Below are 21,818 nucleotides of genomic sequence, written 5' to 3'. Positions count from 1 at the left end.
GAGCATACCTGAATTTTACCAGAAGAATCACTGGAGTGATACTTTCCAAAGTAGTTTTGTATGGAGTCTTCATACATATTTTTTTCTTTTGAAATTCATATTTAATGTGTGCCAAGATTATTTAATCTTTATCTAGAGAGGCATCCATTGTTGACAGGCCTTATGGAAAATATATTTTACAAAACTAAATATAATTGGAGGGGGGGGAGAATAATACTACACATATCAAAGAATCAAGAAGTTAAATACACAGTTCATAACTACAAGGTATTCAAGTATGACATCTTAATATTATAAAATACAAAACCCAAAGAAAGTAACCTTACTAAAAACTTAAAATAGTTGTCAATGCTACTCAAGTAGGAAAAGGTATAAAAAAAACGTCTCAAACGTATTTAAAAATGAGTAAAACGTAATTACAAAACAGATATATCAGAAAAATACAATTCCTGAATTTAACATTAGTCTATCATAGTGATAAAATATAAAACAAAAACTCAAAACTAAGTGCAATAATAGTCTTCTCTGTTCTTTAAAATTGTTGACACTTATATGGCAAGCTCTAAGAAGTCTTCATAAACCTAAAATAAAATGACTTTCATGTAAAATTCACAAAATCTGGTTTAATTTTTGAAATAAACCTTTTGAAAGAAAAAAAAAGTTTGAACTATTTATATTACATTTCCACAAGATGACTGGCTTTCCCAGTGATATATCAAACTCAAGTTGGTATGGTGTCTTTTTCTAATCTTCTGGTTTGGACATGTCGCAAAAAATACCCTTTTTTTGGTTTAAAAATATTTTACCAAATATAATTTATTAAACGACTGGAAAATCTTTGGCTTGCAAGGTAGATCCAACTATCAAAACATTTAAGTGTAATCAAGCATATTTAAATTTAATTAAAAAAATACCCTTTTATAATAAAGGGCAGATAATTACATTGATTTGATAGGACAATTTGTGTTTAGTTCTAATGGACAGACAGACTGACAGGGTGAGATCTATATTCACCTCAAAAACTCAATAAGTTGGATACAGACACGATTATATCAAGGCAAGAGGTTTAAAACAATAATCTTCAATAAATTTAGTATACAGTACAATGTAACAATTATATCAGAATTATTTATTTTTGATTTTGTATCTGGAAAATTAAAACTATACCAGTAAAGTCTCTTCTTGTTTTGAAATTTAATGGAAACCAAACTAAAAAATACTGTGAGAAGGCAGTTAAGGTAGATTTTTTGTTCATGTCCATTTTGTATTGATCAAATGTTTTATTAATCCCAGGGAAACTGTTTGGAGCAGCATATCCAGTCTGCCTTACTTCACCAGAGTACTAAGCAGATTTTCCATTGGTCAATAAAACATTAAATCTCCATGAAAATATGTAAAAAAAAAAAGTAAAAATACAAAAATACTGAACTCCGAGGAAAATTCAAAAAGGAAAATCAAAAATCAAAAGGCAAAATCAAAAGTCCAAACACATCAAACGAAATGATAACAACTGTCATATTCCTGACTTGGTACAGGCATTTTCTAATGTAGAAAATGGTGGATTGAACCTGGTTTTATAGCTAGCTTAACTTCTCACTTGTATGACAGTCACAAGATGAATTGAAACATTTTCCAATATGCCTTAATAAAATGGATTTTAATGAAGTTGTTATATGCATGTCTCATATTGAAAGTTTTTTATCAGATCAAATAATCCTAGATAAATTTCAGTTTTAAAAAATATTTTTTTGGGGTGATTGATACCATTGTAGGTCCTGGATTTCTTTCAATATCACCATACAGCAACTGATCCCTTTAATCTTCACTGTTGTTAGGGTAGATGTTCTTTTGGTTAAAATACTACTCACAACTTCATTACACTCTGAAACAATATACACATAGATATATATTTATATCAATAGATAAAGAAAAGAGATAAAGAGTTTTAAGTTGCAATCTTTAACTTGATTGACTTTTTCAGATCTTTTTTTTTTTAAAACTTAAGTTTGCTTTAACAAGTTAAAAGTACATAAAGAGTGGATGATGAACTGCAATAATTTATATAATATAACATGCACTTCAATCACCATGTTTGAGATTTTTTTTATAGGTCCGGTAAGGGCCGATTTTGGCCTCAAATTTCAGGTTCATCTGACGAAAGATTTTAACCACTTTTTAAAAACTATTTCATTTGAATTAATAGTTTTTGTGAAAGATTCGAACTGATTTAGTCATTAAAAACGTTCCAATTCAAGCTCAAATATGAAAAATCTACCAAATATGCTGAAAAATGTCACCTTTTCAGATGTTTTTTGTCAAAAATGAAAGTGGCCGCATCCGTGTTCATCCTCAACCTTTATATATGTTTTGTATTATCATAAAATACAACTTACATTTTTATATAAAGGATGAACACGAATGCGGCCACTTTCGCTTTACATGAAAACCGTCTAAAATTTGACTAAAATGCTAGAATTGTTAAGATTTCAGTGGTGCTAGTACCTGATGTATGTGCATTGTATTGTCAAGAACAGCCAGTATTTATGTTGCAGATGCATTCTACTGTCCAATAAATAACTGAAAGTTAACATTTCAACAATTTTGTAAAACTGCTATAGTTCGGGGCCAAAAAGGGGTCTTAAACTATCAACAAATTTTGTTTGTGCAAATGTGAATAATTCCTCTAACTGAATTTAAAATATAAGTCTGTTGTCAGATTGAAAATGATGACATTTTGTTTTAAAAAAATATTGTTATTTACCAGGGCTTCCAAAAAATATTTGAGCCAGCCGGACATTTTGTGTCTTATACCATGTATACAGATCTCTTAAGACTATGTAACAAAAGACAACCATGGTAATCAGTTGGCCATCATATAACCAATGATTGACAATTAAAAAAAAAAACAGATATCAAACTTTACTTTGAAATAAATTCAATGTTCTGGCGTAAAGTGCTAAACTGACAGTTCATCATTTGAAGTGAGCAACATCAGTGTACTGAATTCTGCCTTTATTTGTGCAAAATAACATTATCAAAAACTATATTTTCATTTTGAAAAACATATTTTGGTAATACATGTACCAGATGTTGACTTGACAATGATAAAACATGGACCAGATATGGATACGTAAAATCCATGTGCATTTATATAGCACGATTGAGTAAAAGTAGCTCTTTCCACATTATTTCATCATCAAAATACTAGAAATGAAAGTTAGATAAACGTATCAATGATAATTTTAATAGCATTTTTGATGAGCATTGATAGATTATTAAATTTCCCACCTGCACACATACTGACAAGATCAAACGTTGTTTTAATGACCTTTTAATTTTTTTTATCAAATCATATTTATAAAACATTTACTAACATATTTCTAATAACTTTAATCTTTTTGAAAAAAGAAATTAGATGTAAACAGCTGACATGTAGGAACTTCCAAATGTTTTGGTGAATTGTATTAATATGACCGTCTCTTAAGAAAGCTGAAAAGTAGATGAAGGTATCATGCTTATCCCAGACATACAATGTCTGGACAAATTTCATGTGTAAGGAATATATGACCGTTTTAGAAGCCATGTTATTTATTGTTTCCAATTAAAAAAAAATGTTAACTTGTTATTATACACTACCAAATGCTCTATGTGTATCAATCTCGTCACAGAAACTTCTCTCTTCCTCAACAGCAATTTCTTTATTCCGTATCTAATAAAAAGAAAATCGTATTGAATTAACCACCCACTCTACATAATTTTTTTATATGATGTATTGAAAACAAATGAATTAAATGCTTGTTGAAAACTGTATGTATTTTTGTTCCACAGTTCAAATTCACGTTAGGAGAATAAAGATCCAAATTTTCATTCTTTTGATCAAAATGTTTTTGTAATTTTCTTAAACTGCAAATATAGGCAAGTACATTGGGTGCAACAAACTACCTGTGGGATAGTTTTAATCCGTAAATGGAAGGTCATGGACTTAGAACCAACCTAAATTTGAACCCCTGTATTCTAGTGTATATCAATTTTCCTTAAGTTCAAATTTAAATAACACCATTCAGCAGAATTAAATCCATATTAATCAAAGATGTTCACTAGTCAAGTTTTTAAATTTTGTCAGATTTTGTAATTCCTCTATAGTTCTATCCAATTGAAGACAAAAATGCAACATTCATTTTTCTTTTCAGAATCTTTAACATTCTGGAAAGAAGTCATTTGTACAAATTTTGAATTCTTGTAATTTTAGCTTCCTAGCATTTTGTAATTATTATAGTGTTTGGAAAGTAAGACTTGTCAATGATTAAGATATCGAAATTCAAGAGATAATTTTCCCCACAAATTTTCATTAGCCTATATCTCATGATATATCTCAAACAAACAAAAAAAGCACAAACAAGACAGTAATTAATTGTTTTTTGCTCTTTTGTTCTTAATTAATCACATATCAATATTTACCAGTTTGATGAAAAGCTTGATATTTTGAAAAGGAGATGAAAACATCCTATAAGTAATTTACCATATTTTCAAATGGTGTGATGAATTCTGAATGTGTATATATATAACTAACCCGAAATGTAGAATATCTGACTGTCTGAATGTTGCCTACAAAAAAAAATGAAGGCATAAGCATATAAATTCTTATTTATTTTTTGCTCATAAGAATAAAAAATGCACATTGAAGACCTATTGGTGGCCTTGGGCTGTTTTCTTCTCTTTGGTTGGGTTGTTGTCTCGTTGACACATTACCCCTTTCCATTCTTTATTGTAAGTTGATCATTCAATAAATGTGATAGGCCTTAGAAAATTAAATCTATTTTTTCATGTTTGTAGCTAGCTGTTGTCTGTTTCTCACATTAAGAAATATGTCTTGCATTACACTGCATATATAGTTAAATAAATGCATTCAAGATACATTGTAATGGAGTCTAAATATATTCTTTATGTGATTTTGGAAGCAACACTATTAATGGATGGAAATGCAGAGATCTGATATTTATGCAGTTCAATATATATATATTCATATATATCAGCCATATACAACAATACCTGATAAATACTATGTAAACCTTTGTTTGTTAGGATGACAGCCACATCCTCAGTGAACTCAAACACTAGATCACTCATCTATACCCTGTTTCTAAAAAATAAATAATGCAATGTATCAAATATGAGATGAAGGTACTAAAACATTCAACAGTTTTAAACTAAAAGATAAGGAATTACAGTAGTTGTACAATTATTAAGTAATTTTGTTGGTAGTTATTTTTTTACGGCTCATGTGTAAGTGAGTCTTCTTCAAAATTATATCAATGTATTATCATGTGATGTAAAATATATATGTTGTGTCCAAAAGTAATTTATGAACAGGAGTTTCTTCTCCACGGCGATCACTGCTTTATTATATAGAGAGTCTCCATCGGCGAGAAAATTACTGTCCTATCCCCAAGTACTCTTATTAAATTAAAGTCTTAGATGACTAACAAGTTTGTCTGACGACTGAAACCATATCCGTACGCCTTTATTTTTCGTTTTTCTCCTAAATAACCCAAACTGAATGAAAAAGAATAGATGACAAATGCCACTATGCATAATACCTATAGAACACAGAGGCATGAGGATTAATTTATTGTGGAAGGAAGAGAAGCTACACATAGAATGAGGTCTTCTCGTTTAATAGTATAGACTATAGATGCCAACTCAAACCTTTTTGTATTTTTTTCTGGAGAAGCCCTTTGTAAATTTTATTACAAATAAAATAATTCATAATGGAGCGAAAGAAAAGATAAACACATAAAGAGTAATGCATCAATGACCAACCCTGATATTTATAAGTTAAGAATTAAGAATAAAGTTTGAATTTTCGCGGATTAGTTATTTAACATTCAATATTTAGGAATCAAAATACAGCATTTCTTTTTTCATCAAAGATTATATAAGCACTTTATTTTCGAAAAATGTATAGACGTTCAAACATTTGCCATGCATGAAGCTGGTGTAAAACGAATTTATGGTATAATATCATTTGTAGTCATACTATTCAAAATAATATGAAAACTGTTTTTTCTTTCTTTTTTCTACCAATCTCATCTGAAGGCACTCTGTCAATGTGAATTTGTTCCACCTAACAGAAGTTCCAGTTGAAACTTTATTATAAACAATGTCATAATACCTGTACCTGTTGGAACAAATATTTGATACTATTTATTCCGTTAGAAACACCTACTGTAATATAGGGTTATTGCATGAATATTGGGGAATATTGTCCCGAGTAGAATTTTATATTGCACAAGCTTGTGAGTGCAATATATGATCTACGAGGGACAATATTCCCCAATATTCATGCAATAACCTTTTTATTGTATAGCAATATAATATTTGAAAGTAAATATTGGTTTGAACTGAGTTTTTGTCTTTGATGACGTCATGAATTTTGAAGATTTATTGCACTAGTGCAATAATGGAATTTATTGCACGCTAACTTTTGGTTACTTTCTGTGGGAAATATTATATTGCTATACAATAATAGTTCTTCTTGTGGAAATAATATTCCAGAATAGTTTTACCATTGGGAACTTATATTCTGTAACAACACTCCTCCTTTTGGCAGGGGCTCCCATTGATTTCTTCATTTCTATACACTGTAAACAAAATTCCAATAAAATGAATTTTATTAACCAATAACAAAAATATGATATATTTTATTTTTAAGATATAATTATTCATTCATGTGATATGTGGGGAAAACTATTTTTATATTTTTTGGGTGTATCTCTTTAACATTTTTGAAGGATGATTGCTTATAGAATTGTATACAGTATTGTTGATTCGATCATCTTTATGTTGTTCATCTGAGTCTGAGTGTCATGTAATAAAAATGTAATCTCTACACAAAGTATGTTTATTATCCATAGAAACAGATAGCCTTTTGAAATACTGAGGATGGCTTGTAATTTAATTATCATCATGATCATTAAATTCATAGACAACACTGTGAGTGTCATTTTAAACTTAAAGAGAGATAGTAACTAAAACTATAACACTTATATGTAAAAGACCTCTTCTGCTGCAAATTTCATTAAGAGTGGTCTTTTTGGGGCAGCTGTAGAGGCAATATTTGTTCTGGCAATTTGCAAGTTTATTTTATTTGTCTACATGATTAATTTTCTTATGCTTGATTTGTTCAGAACAGTATACTCTACAGTGTATCCCGTTTTATTTTAGAAAAATGAACAATGTCACTCTCATGAAAGAATTTTATGTGTGCATGACTTTCCAACATACATGTATATGGCCTCTTATAAATAATTATCACATAACTTTTTCAAATTCTGCAATCAAAATACCGGGACCCTTCCTGATGCAATGTATTTAACTAAGTTTGGGTACATCTATGCTTTGTTTATTAAATGTAAAGTAAATGTAAAAATTTTGATTACAAAATCAGACGCCACAACCATTTTAAGATTCACTCACTGTATATATATTATATATATATGACTGTATATATAATTCTTAAGAAATTAGAGAAAAATGTTATTTTTGTTACTTGCAATTGGTCTTTCATATCTTGCCCTTCATAACTCGACTATCCTAACTCGCCTATACACCTCGCTGATAAGGAGCCCTATGTTTTACTGTGTAATGTCATCAATTTCAGCAGATCTAAGGGGTTGCACTTGCAAAAATTACAGATGGATGATATAGGGATTTCTATGTATCTCCCAAAACTTTGTTTGTAGGGTCTAGGGGATATAAAAAAAAGTCACATTCAACTGGAATATATTCCATTCATTCTTATAATAATAGACATCATTTTCATACCTTTATATCAAAGGTGGTCTCAGTTTGGTCTCCTGTTACATGCATAGCAAGTCTCACCACTTCAGCATAGGTCATCTTTGATTAAGTTTTAGCCCCAGGTATGCACAGTATTCTAACAGGGTCTTCCATCATTAACATTGGTACAACTTGCTTCAGGTTGGAATATCCTCAAATTAAAATGCTTTTCAACCTTTTCTGAAGTTTGTAAATCATATATATAAATAAATATAATCCTTAAAAAAAAGTTTTTTAGATCCACCATAGATTTGGATATTTTTCCATTTTATAATAATGGAGCATAAATAATTGTAACTCAAGACCAGAAACAGTGAAAAAAGTCAAATTTGAACTTAATCTGTGTTTTGTTGTAATAAGCAGTGTATAAGTTTTATAACATTTGTTGAGACAAATTAAAGTTAGAGACTAGAAAAGAGGTTTAGCAATTGGTGCGAGGACACAGTTATTGTTCTTTGATGTTCCTTGTCCACATATATATATTCCCTAGTGTGAACAGTGTATTACTTGCCAATTTTTTTCATACCCTTTTCTAATTTATTTCTTGACATTTTATGCATGAAATATTAAGTAAGGGGATGAAATTACATGATAAAAAATTTGGGTGCTGAATTTTTATGTTAAGTAGTGATTTGGTCCAGTGGAAAAGGGAAAAAATTAGTATGTCTGAAGCTGTCAAACTGAATTTTAGACACCCTTAACACAGAATTGTCAATATTTTTAGTTAGAGAGCTGGTATAAGTTTCTTTAATTTTGCTTTATTTGTCCCAATAGTAGTACACTACACTGTAAAATCTTTTTGAGATTGAACAAGTGCGATTTTTTTTAATTTGAATGTACAATGTATTGTCTAAAAGAAAATGCACTACGAAATAACTCTTCTCTGGCCTAAGAGATGAAATCAGTAAATGTAGATTCTGTACTTTGGCAACTTTCCTGAATGGTTTACTGGTCTCAATAAAAGTAAAGGATTTAAATCTGTGTTTGATAGAAATTCTGTCATTTTACGGCTAAATAAGCAGTTTAAAGCAGTTTCCATGTTTATGGGTTACAGGCATGCTGACTTTTTATTTGAAGGCTTTTTATGTTTTGATATTTGTGTTTCTGTGCTCAATTCAAATTCTATTACCCATTAGGTGAACTCCGAATCTAGAGAAAAGTAGATTATCACAGAAAAATGTGCAAAATATGTTTTATTCATGGCCCTGGTTAAACGGCCTGTTTCATGTACATTGTATGTGAAATGTGAAGAGCTTTGTACATAAAATCTGTAGTCCATCATAAATATTTCACTAAATCTATAAAAAAGCAGTCTTCTTTAGAATAGTTAGTGGTTCAAATATATATGCCAATTTAGACTAAAACTGCATGCAAGTTTTCCTTGAAAAGTGAAAAAAAAACTGTGCATTAGACCATGCTGTCTGCAAAAAAAGTTGAATGCAAGAGTATTTGTGCAATTAGACTTCTTGTATCATAACATCCTAGCATAGAAATGAACAAAAAATAAAAAATTTCAATTTCTCATAGCTTCTGTATGAATTTTTATATGTATTAAAATATGTGCTACCGCCTAAATCGACTCTAAATAATCTTTAATCTTACATTTTATACTCATAATCATGTGGAATGCTTTTTGTAACTTTTCTTTACATTTAAAGTACATTTAATACATATGGAAGAATAATTTATGGTAAAAAAACTTCAAAAACTTGAAATTGGGTGAAAAAATTGCATGTTTATGTGACAACAGTAAAAGTTAGAGACCACTTTTACCAGCAGGCAGCTGCAGTGGTCTGGGAACAATGTATTTTAATAGGAAATGAATCTGATAGACTCTTCAGTATAATGTTGACAAAATCTTGGACTCCACGGTCCACGAGACTTCCAAGACTTGGAGATTAATGGATTTTGGTGGCGTATTCTTATAGAAAAAAATGTTGGAACTGCTGAGGCTATACATTGACCACATAATTCTAAAGTTTTATCATAAAATTAATTAGATATATTTTGTCATATAAAATGTCCAAAATAAGTGTGATTTATAAAAAGTTCTATAATGTTTTTGAATTTGGACTGCAATCAGCGCCGTTTTTTAATTACCCTGTTTGCATTCTGTGATAAAATGAATGTGATAATAACAAATTTAAAGTGACATACTATAAGTTTGATACGCTGGCATCACTAGTTTGAAAGACATTTTATTGATATTATCGGAAATAATTAAGATAATACATGTAATAGTGAATATGTTTTTTAACACATGTTTGGTACCGTATTGTATCTTTATTACCTATGTATGGAACGACAATAAAATCACTGATTATCAGCTACAATTAGTTAGTGTCTAGTCCCGCCAATATATATGTATTTTTATGGGATGCATAAAAAAGTAATATTTATATTTATTTATTCATTCTGTCTTTGGATTCAGGTTCCAGATATTTTTTAAAATTCTATCCATTTATATGAGAGGGGGTAGAAGGGGTCCTGATCCTAAAATCCCGGGCTAAAATATACCTCATCCCGAGATCCCGGGCTTAAAAACACGAAATCCTGAGGTCCCGAAATTCGAAAAAAGGAATTCCCCGATCCTGAAAGGGTCAATCCCAAAATCCTGAGGTTAAAAACACCCGATCCCGGAGTCCTGATAAAGGTCCTATCCCCCCTCTTATACATATGGTTTGATTGGTGATTAATTCAGTGGTAAAAAAAATCACAAAATTCATGAATAGACTAAAAAAATACAAAATTGTGGCAAAATATTTTTTATAGACCAGATCACGGCACTTGTTTCTATCCATGCGAAGACCCACTATCAAATGGTATATTTACGTAAATATATTTGACAGTGGGTCTTCCCATGGATAGAAACAAGTGCCTGTGGACCAGATACATAACCCAAGACGGAATTTGCCACTAAATACTGACCTCTATAGAGAAACGATTCAGTTCTTAAACTTCTTCTGTAGTGAAAAATCTAGTGCTCTAGCAGGTCCGTGGTGATTTTAGTTGACAAGCCGAAGTCCCTGTAGTTTAATTTAATCTATTAATTCTAGAACTGAATTTGCTTACTTTTTTATGTAACAATTTTTAAAAATATTGCAATCTTGCAATAGGTACTACATATCTGCATGTTTATATATTTTAACAGCGTATATTACCATTTCCTGATCCTGATCCTAAGGTCAATAATTGACACTACTGTTCTCTGTGTGCTATCTTCCTCCTCTTATGGTACACCGTTGCTCGAGGTAATATCTCGAGCAACATTTCAAAAGAGAGAAAAAAAGAAACTTTTTTTCGTTTTTGTATTCATGTGTATACCTTTGCTACCTCAAACGTAGAGAGCTCAAATAAAAATATAAAATGGAGTCAAAAGCGGAATAATTCCGGAGTACACCTTTTCAATGAAAATCTCTATGTACACGTTGGCGTTTATGTACGTTGTTTTTTACTTTTGCAAGCACATCATACACCGTTCAAGTTTATGTTCGCTTGATGTCTTCAATGAAATTGAAGGATACGGCGTTGCAAACAACACTGATGTAAAACCCGGAGTACATCGGGAAAACTTGTGTCGTTTACTGAACATTTCTAAAAATGATTTCATTACCCTCAATATAATTTCCAGCTGATTACTATGACCAATCTGAATGTCATCTGAATGTCATCTGGATATTTCTGTTTTGTTTCATGGACTTATAAAAATAAATAAGATCTTTGAAAATAATTTTCTGTAACAAAGATGGCGAAGATAGCAATGATGTCAGGAGGATCAATAATGATCAGCGATTGGTTTATTTTTTTTAAATTTGTAATCAGTACTAAAAGATTTTGTTAGACCGTACTTGCTAGACTTCAAAGCACTATGGTATTATATGTTAACGTTAGCGATTGGTTGATCGCACTGTTAAGTTTTTGTTAACGATATTATCAGAAATTTGTTAGACCGCACGGTCTCACGGTCTTACTTTGTTAGTTATATAAGAAGACTAAAAAACCTAATATATTTCTTATATTAAAAGATAAAAAGTATAGGATGGGGTGAAGAAACAGCGCTTTTATTTCGATGGTGCAGATGGTTGTTACTGCTGAGAAATGGGAAGTGATAATTCAAAAATGGAAATCATCATGTTTGTCATAGATTCTAATTTGAAGACGTCCATCTGTGTCAATATTAAAGATCAAAATATAAAGCAGACCTTCTAGTTTTTTTTATTATCCTTAATTTTACTGAAATATGCGTTTTTGACCAATGACAGGACATCACCAATATATCTGAAAGTGAAAATTATAATAAAAAAAAATCAAGATGTTTATTTTGTCTTTTAAGAAGGTTTTGTATGACGTTCAGTTCACATGAGTACAAAAACAAGTTGGCCAGAAAGGTGCACAATTAGGACCAATTGGATTATCTACTGTTGATATATCAATCCATCAAACTCAACACATAATTATGTTGTCGATCAAGTTGAATAGTGAAAACTATCCATTTAGTTATAAAAAACATGTGCATATCTTTTTTTAAATTGAAGTTCCTTATGATTTTAACTGATACAATAGGTAAGTTGTATCAGAATATATCTGACCCTGTCAGGTTTTCTGCGGAATTGAAGAAGTTTGCCTGTCGAGGGTAAAAACCAGAAGCCTCATGAATCGCTCTATCGTTCACATTTTGATACCATTTTTTGGCGGATTCGTGATTTGTGGCAATAAGACTGATTATTTTACTTCACTATTGTTTTAAGATGCAGAACATGATTGATAAAGAAATACATTAATGATGATCTGAATGGGATGGGGGGGGGGGGGAGGGGCCTTTCTATATTCTTAAAACTTTTCCCCGTTATTCTCTATTCTTTTATTTTGGGTCCATTTTTCTCTATTCCTTATGATTTTTGCCCTTTATTCTCTTTTCTGTAAATACCCATCCACATTTCCGTTCATTTAAACACGCTGCATTTCTTTGCAGCTATCCTAAGTCAGGAACCTGATGTTCAGTGCTTGTCGTTTGTTGATGTGGTCCATGAGTGTTTCTCGTTTCTCGTTTTTTAACCGGATTTTTGTGACAAAAATGTCGGTTATTGATTTGAGGATGCTCGGCGGGCGGCAATCAAATGTTGTCCGTGCATTAACTCACGAACCGTTCAACCAAAGCTTTTAAAATTTTAACATGTTGTTACCGACAACTAAATGAAGGTCAAGTTCAAAAATGGCGATTTTGACTTTTACCGTTCAGGAGTAATGGTTCTTGAAATATTGAAAAATGGCTGTTCCAGTCGTGTCCGTGCATTTACGCATGAACTGTTCTACCAAAGCTTCCCAAATTTTAATATGTTGTTACTGATGACTAAATGGAGGTCAAGTTCAATAATGACGATTTTGACTTTTACCGTTCAGGAGTTATTGTTCTTGAAAGATCGTTAAATGGTGTTTCCATTCACATTGTTGCATTTACTCACGAACGATTCAACCTAAGCTTTTCAAATTTTAATATGTTGATACTGATGACAAAATAGAGGTCAAATTTGATATTGACGATTTTCACTTTCACCAATCATCAGTTGTGGTTCTTGTGATATTGCCAGGACACAAATGAATGCTAATAAATTCGGTTTGCCGTCGTTGTGACAGCCTCTTGTTATATAGATTATACTGTTGGTTTTTCCCGTTTGAATGGTTTTACACTAGTCATTTTAAAAGCAAATTTACAGATCTAACATTGTTGGGTTGATGTTTAGACGAGTTGTATATACATTATGTACACAGCCATGTATCACCATCATTGATGGCGATCCGATGGATACATCTGTTGTAGGGTTGTCACTGACTCAGACGTACTTATGAATATAATTATTTTCTGTGACTGTATCTTACATTAATTTGTAGGATCATTTACTATAGATAATTTAGCTGATCTGTAACAATAACATCTTCATGCCTTATATATCATGTACTGTAGTACGCCGCTAGATTAAAACTGACGTGGAAAGGTAACACATGCCCAGCGGAAGCTCTTTTTTTGAGAGCCCAGGTGGTCGTGTGGTCTAGGGACGGCTGCAGTGCAGGCGATTTGGTGTCACGATATCACAGTAGCATGAGTTCGAATCCCGGCGAAGGAAGAACCAAAAATTTGCGAAAGCAAATTTACAGATCTAACATTGTTGGGTTGATGTTTAGACTAGTTATACGAGTAACGATACATGTACACAATAAATAAATTATATAAACGCCTAAAAAAGTGTACACAACAACTCCAAATACAAAAAAAGGTAACTATAAATGTAATTATTTATAAATATTTCGGATAACAGATATCCTTCGTCAGTCAGATTCTGATGTGAAATGAATCATCTTTGAGTCTCGTTAGATTAAACTTTTACTAAATCTTGAATTATATACAATAAAAAAAGTCAAACCGAACATCAGTAAAGACGCTTGCACCATTCTAAAAAAATGTTAACATGACATAGGTTATATGGTTTATTACAACAGAGAGCTCATATATATGCTTTAAATACAAATAATAATGTGCGATTTGAACTAGCACAATTCTAAAACTGTATCGGGAACGACAATTATGATGGAATAACATGTATACGCATGATAACGTCTGTAAAATTACCAAATAGACAGCACTGAACGATCTAAATATTTGAAATTGAGAGTAAAGTAGTTACAACAGAGTCTGAATATTTAAACATCGTGAACAAACGGCCGTAAAAATGTAATAATATTTTTTTACTAAGTATAACTAGAAGAACGTGGCTAGGTACTTATACATCCCTCAAAAAATTAAGCAATTTAAATTGGTATCTTCAACAAATGTATTTAACAAATGAAAAAGGTTAAGAAAAAGAAACAGAGACTGTAATAATAAGTAATATAACCTGAATGTGAAGCACTACACGGAGTCGAACTACATCTTTTCATTTATCCCATTTGGTGCCAAAGTTGTTAATTTTCGTATCCAAAATCGAAATATATAAAAAATAAGTAGCATGAATCCCGGCGAGGGAAGAACCAAAAATTTGCGAAAGCAAATTTACAGATCTAACATTGTTGGGTTGATGTTTAGACGAGTTGTATATACATTATGTACACAGTAATTTTTATATCTATATACTCGTAACGATCCAGCGCCCTCGTGCGGAAAATCGTTGACTACTATACAGACGTTTTATATATATATATATATATAAGTACGTCTGAGTCAGTGACAACCCTACAACAGATGTATCCATCGGATCGCCATATATATACAGACATACTTATGAATATAATTATTTTCTGTGACCGTATCTTACATTAATTTGTAGGATCCTTTACATGAAAATACGGATTTTTTGTGGTATTAAAATTTGCTGTTACAAAATATTAGAAATTATTTTAAATTAAGGAATGTATCTCCCTCATGCAAAGCTCTGATTCCTTTCACTGATTTGGCTATACTGTTTGGACCTTTTGGATTATAGCTCTTCATCTTTTATATAAGCTTTGAATTTCAAATATTTTGGCCACGAGCATCACTGAAGAGACATGTATTGTCGAAATGCGCATCTGGTGCAAGAGAATTTGTACCGTTAATTTTATTACTATAGATAATTTAGCTGATCTGTAACATGTATTGTAGTACGCCGCTAGATTAACACTGACGTGGAAAGGTAACACATGGCCGCTAGATTAACACTGACGAGGAAAGGTAACACATGGCCAGCGAAAGCTCTTTTTTGTGAGAGCCCAGGTGGTCGTGTGTACTAGCGGGACGGCTGCAGTGCAGGCGATTTGGTGTCACGATATCACAGTAGCATGGGTTCGAATCCCGGCGAGGGAAAAACCAAATATTTGCAAAAGCAAATTTACAGATCTAACATTGTTGAGTTGATGTTTAGACCAGTTGTATATATATATATATATATATATATATATATACGAGTCTAAATTGAAAACTACGTTCAAACCTATGACTGCGTTGGATAAAAACCGCAATTTTTATACGTGTGCATGTCAAACAAATTTCGTTGTAGAAGGGTCTAAAAACAGCACAAACAACATTTTCCATAAGACCAAAAGAGTGAAAAAGTATATTTAAACAAAACGCATTTGACTAACAGGTCGAACAACTGATGTTCTTTAACCCTGCTGACTGCCATTGGCGATTGCCAAATAAAATTGATCACAAGATGTAACAAAATGGATTCTCATATAAATTTAGTACGTCACAGAAAGAAAAAAAATTTGTTAACTTGTGGACAGGATGTTGTGCCACAAACATTCGGTGTCAATATTTCTTTAGTAGACCATATCCGGATTTCGACAATAAATGTCTCTTCAGTGATGTTAGGGATCGAAACGGTATTTGGAAGGCCATATAAAAAGTACCCTCATTTTTAGAGAAAGTAACCTCATTTTTAGATTAACTCTTGAATTTTAAGAGTCAATATATAGGATGAACGGATCATATAAACCGGAGGGAAAATATGATACATGCCCAAACAAAAAATATAAACGAGTCTAAATTGAAAACTACGTTCAAACCTATGACTGCGTTGGATAAAAACCGCAATTTTTATACGTGTGCATGTCAAACAAATTTCGTTGTAGAAGGGTCTAAAAACAGCACAAACAACATTTTCCAAAAGACCAAAAGAGTGAAAAAGTATATTTAAACAAAACGCATTTGACTAACAGGTCGAAAAACTGATGTTCTTTAACCCTGCTGACTGCCATTGGCGATTGCCAAATAAAATTGATCACAAGATGTAACAAAATGGATTCTCATATAAATTTAATACGTCACAGAAAGAAAAAAATTTTGTTAACTTGTGGACAGGATGTTGTGCCACAAACATTTTGTGTCAATATTTCTTTAGTAGACCATATCCGGATTTCGACAATAAATGTCTCTTCAGTGATGTTAGGGATCGAAACGGTATTTGGAAGGCCATATAAAAAGTACCCTCATTTTTAGAGAAAGTACCCTCATTTTTAGATTAACTCTTGAATTTTAAGAGTCAATATATAGGATGAACGGATCATATAAACCGGAGGGAAAATATGATACATGCCCAAACAAAAAATATAAACCAGTCTAAATTGAAAACTACGTTCAAACCTATGACTGCGTTGGATAAAAACCGCAATTTTTATACGTGTGCATGTCAAACAAATTTCGTTGTAGAAGGGTCTAAAAACAGCACAAACAAAATTTTCCAAAAGATATATATATATATATAAACGAGTCTAAATTGAAAACTACGTTCAAACCTATGACTGCGTTGGTATAGCCATTCTTAAAATTTGAGGAATTTGTAAGATTGAAAGATTGTTCGAAAATTGCTTTTGAAATAATGTATCTTAATCTCCACCATGGCCTTGATATACATAATTAATACCATCATCTACTTTTTTTTAAATTTATAATATGTGGATTACGCTATTTTTTAGATTTCCCTCATGATTATCAACAAATATAATAGGTAGGTACTGTGAAAGAGTCCATACAGGATGAAGATCGGAGATGGCGACAATCTATCAGTACGAGTCATTGGATTTAACGTCCCTTATCTGACATGACGTGGCTGCGAACGTGTATATCCAGCACAGCAAAACGGACGCACCACTTTGGAAAGGGTTTCACTGACGGCCAGAAAAAGAACAAAGAACAAGAAGGACCATATTTCTATTCACCAGTCACATTGGGGGATTTCCCTAATCAATTAAGTCTTACCTTGGAGGTCTTGAATCCGGAACGAGTCTATTCAAAGGAATCAAATCACTAGCTAGAATATTAATTCTGTATTTAGGTAACAACTCCTTTACTTTTTTCTTTTCTTAACCGACAAACGTAATCCCTCGCCCGTTTTCTCCGTTATTCATATGATCATTACTTCCATATTTATCTATTAGAATATTTCCCGTTTCAATATCCCTAGATTTCCTAAATTCTTCAGCAGATATTAGAACCTTTTTAATTTTTTCTTTATTTGAATTCTGATTCGAAGAATAATAGTTTTGAATAAACTCTGATTTCGTTATGGTACGTAAATCTTGCTCTCTCAAGTTCAATTCCATTTTGAAAAACAAAAATAAACATATTACAACTGTCAACGAAATTATACAAATTCCTACAGCACGACCTTTTAATTTCATTTTAGAACTGTTTGCGAATCTTTAAATTGAAACTTTTAAAAGTAGTGTTTTGATAGTTATAATGAAACTTAATGTTAATCGTTTGTTATATTTGGCAAGCTGTCACTCGATTTCTATCGGTACAAAAATAAAACAAAGTGAAACAAATTTACAGAATCAATGTAGAATTAAAAAAAGTAAGAAGTATAATTTAATATTTTGACGACATCAATACGTTAACTTAAGATATTAAATAAAACAGACTTTGATGTGTTTTTATTTGAAAAGCTGTTATTAATTTCTGTGTTATTTGGTCTCTTGTGGAGCGTTGTTTGATTTGAAATTATACCCCATCTTCTTATTTTATATATATAAAAGCAGGGGCCGATTCAGTAGTTTCGATTGGGTGGTGGGACGCGTACAAGTACTGTGGATTCATTTATTTTCGTGTGTATCAATTTTCGGGGTTTGAGGAAAACTTACATATTCGTGGATATTTAATTTCGTGGTTTGGGCAAAGTCTCCACTCATTCCTTTACAAAATTTGTATTTCGTTGAACATTTGAATTCGTGCTTCTCCTGTACAAACGAAATCCACGAAAATTTGTATCCAACGAATATTAATGAATCCACAGTACATTATTTCACGTTTGGAATCAATCTAAAGCATTCGATCGCTAATTGCACAATTAGAATTCTGTGGTTAAGAAAATCAAATAAAATAGTCTAATATTAAAATAGTAACACGTTAATTGTTAAAACAAAGGTTAATCCTTAATCACGATAAATCGTTAAATAAAGGGTTGTCATAATTATAGCAACAACACTTTGTCAAATTACTAGATCTTCTCGAAGGACAATCCAACAGCATTTATTATAAACTGTTAAATCTGACATATTTTAACTAAGTAATATCAGTACATTTCCCCCAGTTTTATTAATGGTCCTTGTATATCTTAAAGATACAATACTGAAAGTAACTTTTCAAAAAAATAAATAAGATAACGTATGTTGAGAGCTGTATAGCAAATCATTTAGCAAATGTATTTGCCCACATCTTTTTCTTCTCATTTACCTATTTGTCTGTATTGTTTTTGCAGACCGATGTCACACGAGACAGGGGTCACTGGACGTTTGTGCTTTTTTAACTGTAACAAGATAGAACATTTGCGCTCCAAACATTACGGGAACAGCTAATATTCCCCCTAATCTAAAGCGCTTCGATCAAAAATTATTGCCGTCTTTGTCCTATTCGAATAGAAATAGTTCTTAAATTTCTATTTATTTTACCACGGGTGGACCTTTAAGTTAACCTGTATAAAGCATCAGAAAATATTCATATTTAGGTCATGTAAAGAACCTGTCCATCTAAATAACACAGGTGGTATGCGAAACTATAGGATAAATCGTACACGGACATCTAAGAAACCAGAAAAATAAACGAAGAAGAGCGAACTAGAACATCTTCACAAGAATAAGGTTATCGGAGGAACCAGAGCGTGACAAGAAGCAGATCATGGCAGATATAGATTATGGCGGAAAGCAGATCATGGCAGGAAGCAGATCTTGTATAGAACCTTGCTTTCTTAACCAGAAAATATATAGGACTAGAGCATGTGTTGGAACAGAACATCTAAGGAATCAGAACATCTAACGAACAAAGACAAAACACAACATTCACAATTAATATCACACGAAGAGCTAGACCATGTGAAGAACACTAGAACGTCCATTAAAATAAGATCATGAAATCAACCAGATCAAGTGATGAATCATACCAAATACAGAATGAGATCATGAAAATAAAACATATCATGTAAACCACCAGTACATTTAGAGAACCAGAGCATGCGACGAACAATGTTTTCGAAAGAAGATCATATAATGAACCAGACTGAATGAAAGATGCAGACCATGTTAGCTGAAAATAACAATATATCAATTGTGTGCGTTCGAAGCGCTATTCTGGATATATTTCCATGAGGAACGCTCAAAGCCAAATAAAAATGAAAGCATGATGTAAAGAACTAGGTCATGTAAAACACGAGATAATCTAAAGAACAGAATCAACTTATTCCTATGAAGAAAAGGATCTTGTAACCAACCAGGTCATCAAAGAGTCTGAACATATAACGAACTATAAGGTCATGTATTTATCTGACTGTTCAAGACGTCTTTGCACTAAATCCATTTGATGTTGGATGTGTACTGATTGAAATTTTAGTCTTAAATACATGATTTTATTATTAGTTGTTATTGGCCTTGAACTAGCCGTCAGTAACTGCGAGTACTCTCAGATATGTTCTGAGTGCCGTTTTTGTTCAGAGGGATGAGGGATGAATATATACCCTGCCATGTCTTGGTTGTGTTTTTGTTTAATTTTTTCTTTGTATAGATCTGATGAATTTATCCTTTTTCAACACATTTTTATAGTTGGTTCTTATGTTGTGCTGTTACACCACTGTTCTAGGATAGGGTTGGATTGAGCACTCTCAAACATGCTTAACCCCGCCACATTCTGTATGTGCCTGACCCTGTCAAACGCCTGTAGTTCAGTGGTTGTCGTTGGTTTTTGTCTGTCATATTTTATTGGTAAACTATTTTGTTATAAATTAGGACGTTAGTTTTCTCAATTGAATTGTGTTATATTTTTCTGTTCGGGGCCTTACAGCCTAGCCGACCATACGGTATTGGGGTTTCACATTGTAAAAGGCCGTACGGTTGCCTATCATTACTTCCAACAACTTCATTTGAACTTTGGTTGATAATTGCCTCATTGGCAATCCTACCACATCTCCTTATTGTTATATAGATCATGCAAAGAACACGATCATCTGAAGAACTAGGTCATTTTTAAATCAAAGTGATTTTAAGAAACAAAATCATCTCAATCAGAGCATCAAGATAATCTTAGTAACAATAGTCATCTAAATTGCAGAAGTTTTTAGCAAACCAGACATATAAATAATCAGTTCATCCAAAGAACCACATCATATATTGAACTATAATATTTTTAGTGCGAAGTAGGTAATTGGATTGAGTCACACTCTTCCTATATGTTCATCAATTAGTTTTCTCGAATAAAGAGAAGGTGATATTTAATAATAATCAATGTCTTGGCTTGCCTGTTATGAAATGAAAAGAAATGTCAACAAGATTTATAAAAATCATAAATTTTGCTATAGTTAAAACATCAATAGAGTATTTAATATTTAGTACCACATACGCAAGAAAAACTCAGGTTGAATAAGATAGATCAGAAGATAAAGACTGCACTAACATTTTTGTTAAGAAACCAATAATTGTGTCTTTAAACCTTTAATTGTAGGACTTTATTTTTACGATAAACTTCCTGTTTTGAATTTTGCTATTAGATTATGGATTTTAGTAAACATTAACATCATCAGATTGATGTTATTTTCGTCGATCTATGACCGAACATTTTATTTATTTGCGTAGCTCTATTTTATTAACAAATTAACATATGACAACTTTAAATGTCGAAAGCAAGGGCTGGATTAGGTAGTTTATCTTCCTCTTTCCGATATAATCAATAAGTTTTACGAATGATTGATTTTAAAACATTATATTTGTATTAACAATCAAATTTCGAAAAACAACAAATCTCTTCCAAAGTTAATTGCATTGCATTAAACGAATGTTATTTAGTTGACATTCTCTGATTTGTTATGTGAAAGTAACACAAAGTTTCCCAGGAGTGTCTTTTTGATAAATCTGTAAATTATTTGATGGATTACTTGTTCAAGCCAATATCTCAACAGTACGTAATCTTTTAAATAAGAAGTTATTTGAAAAAAAAATAAAACCTCGATAAGACTTGAAACTTT

At 31.7% G+C, this 21,818-nt stretch overlaps 1 pseudogene; it reads right to left on the bottom strand.

Moving 5' to 3' along the window:
* The window catches only part of LOC143074117 (polypeptide N-acetylgalactosaminyltransferase 1-like), a 67,005-nt pseudogene extending 49,092 nt beyond the window's left edge, over positions 1 to 17,913 (bottom strand).
* Between the last annotated feature and the right edge of the window lie 3,905 nt (positions 17,914 to 21,818).

Source organism: Mytilus galloprovincialis, chromosome 5 (assembly GCF_965363235.1).
Source record: "Mytilus galloprovincialis chromosome 5, xbMytGall1.hap1.1, whole genome shotgun sequence".
NCBI classification, from domain to species: Eukaryota; Metazoa; Mollusca; class Bivalvia; order Mytilida; family Mytilidae; genus Mytilus; species Mytilus galloprovincialis.
The sequence above is the reverse complement of the archived record's forward strand: the minus strand, read 5'-3'. Positions and strand labels throughout refer to the sequence as shown.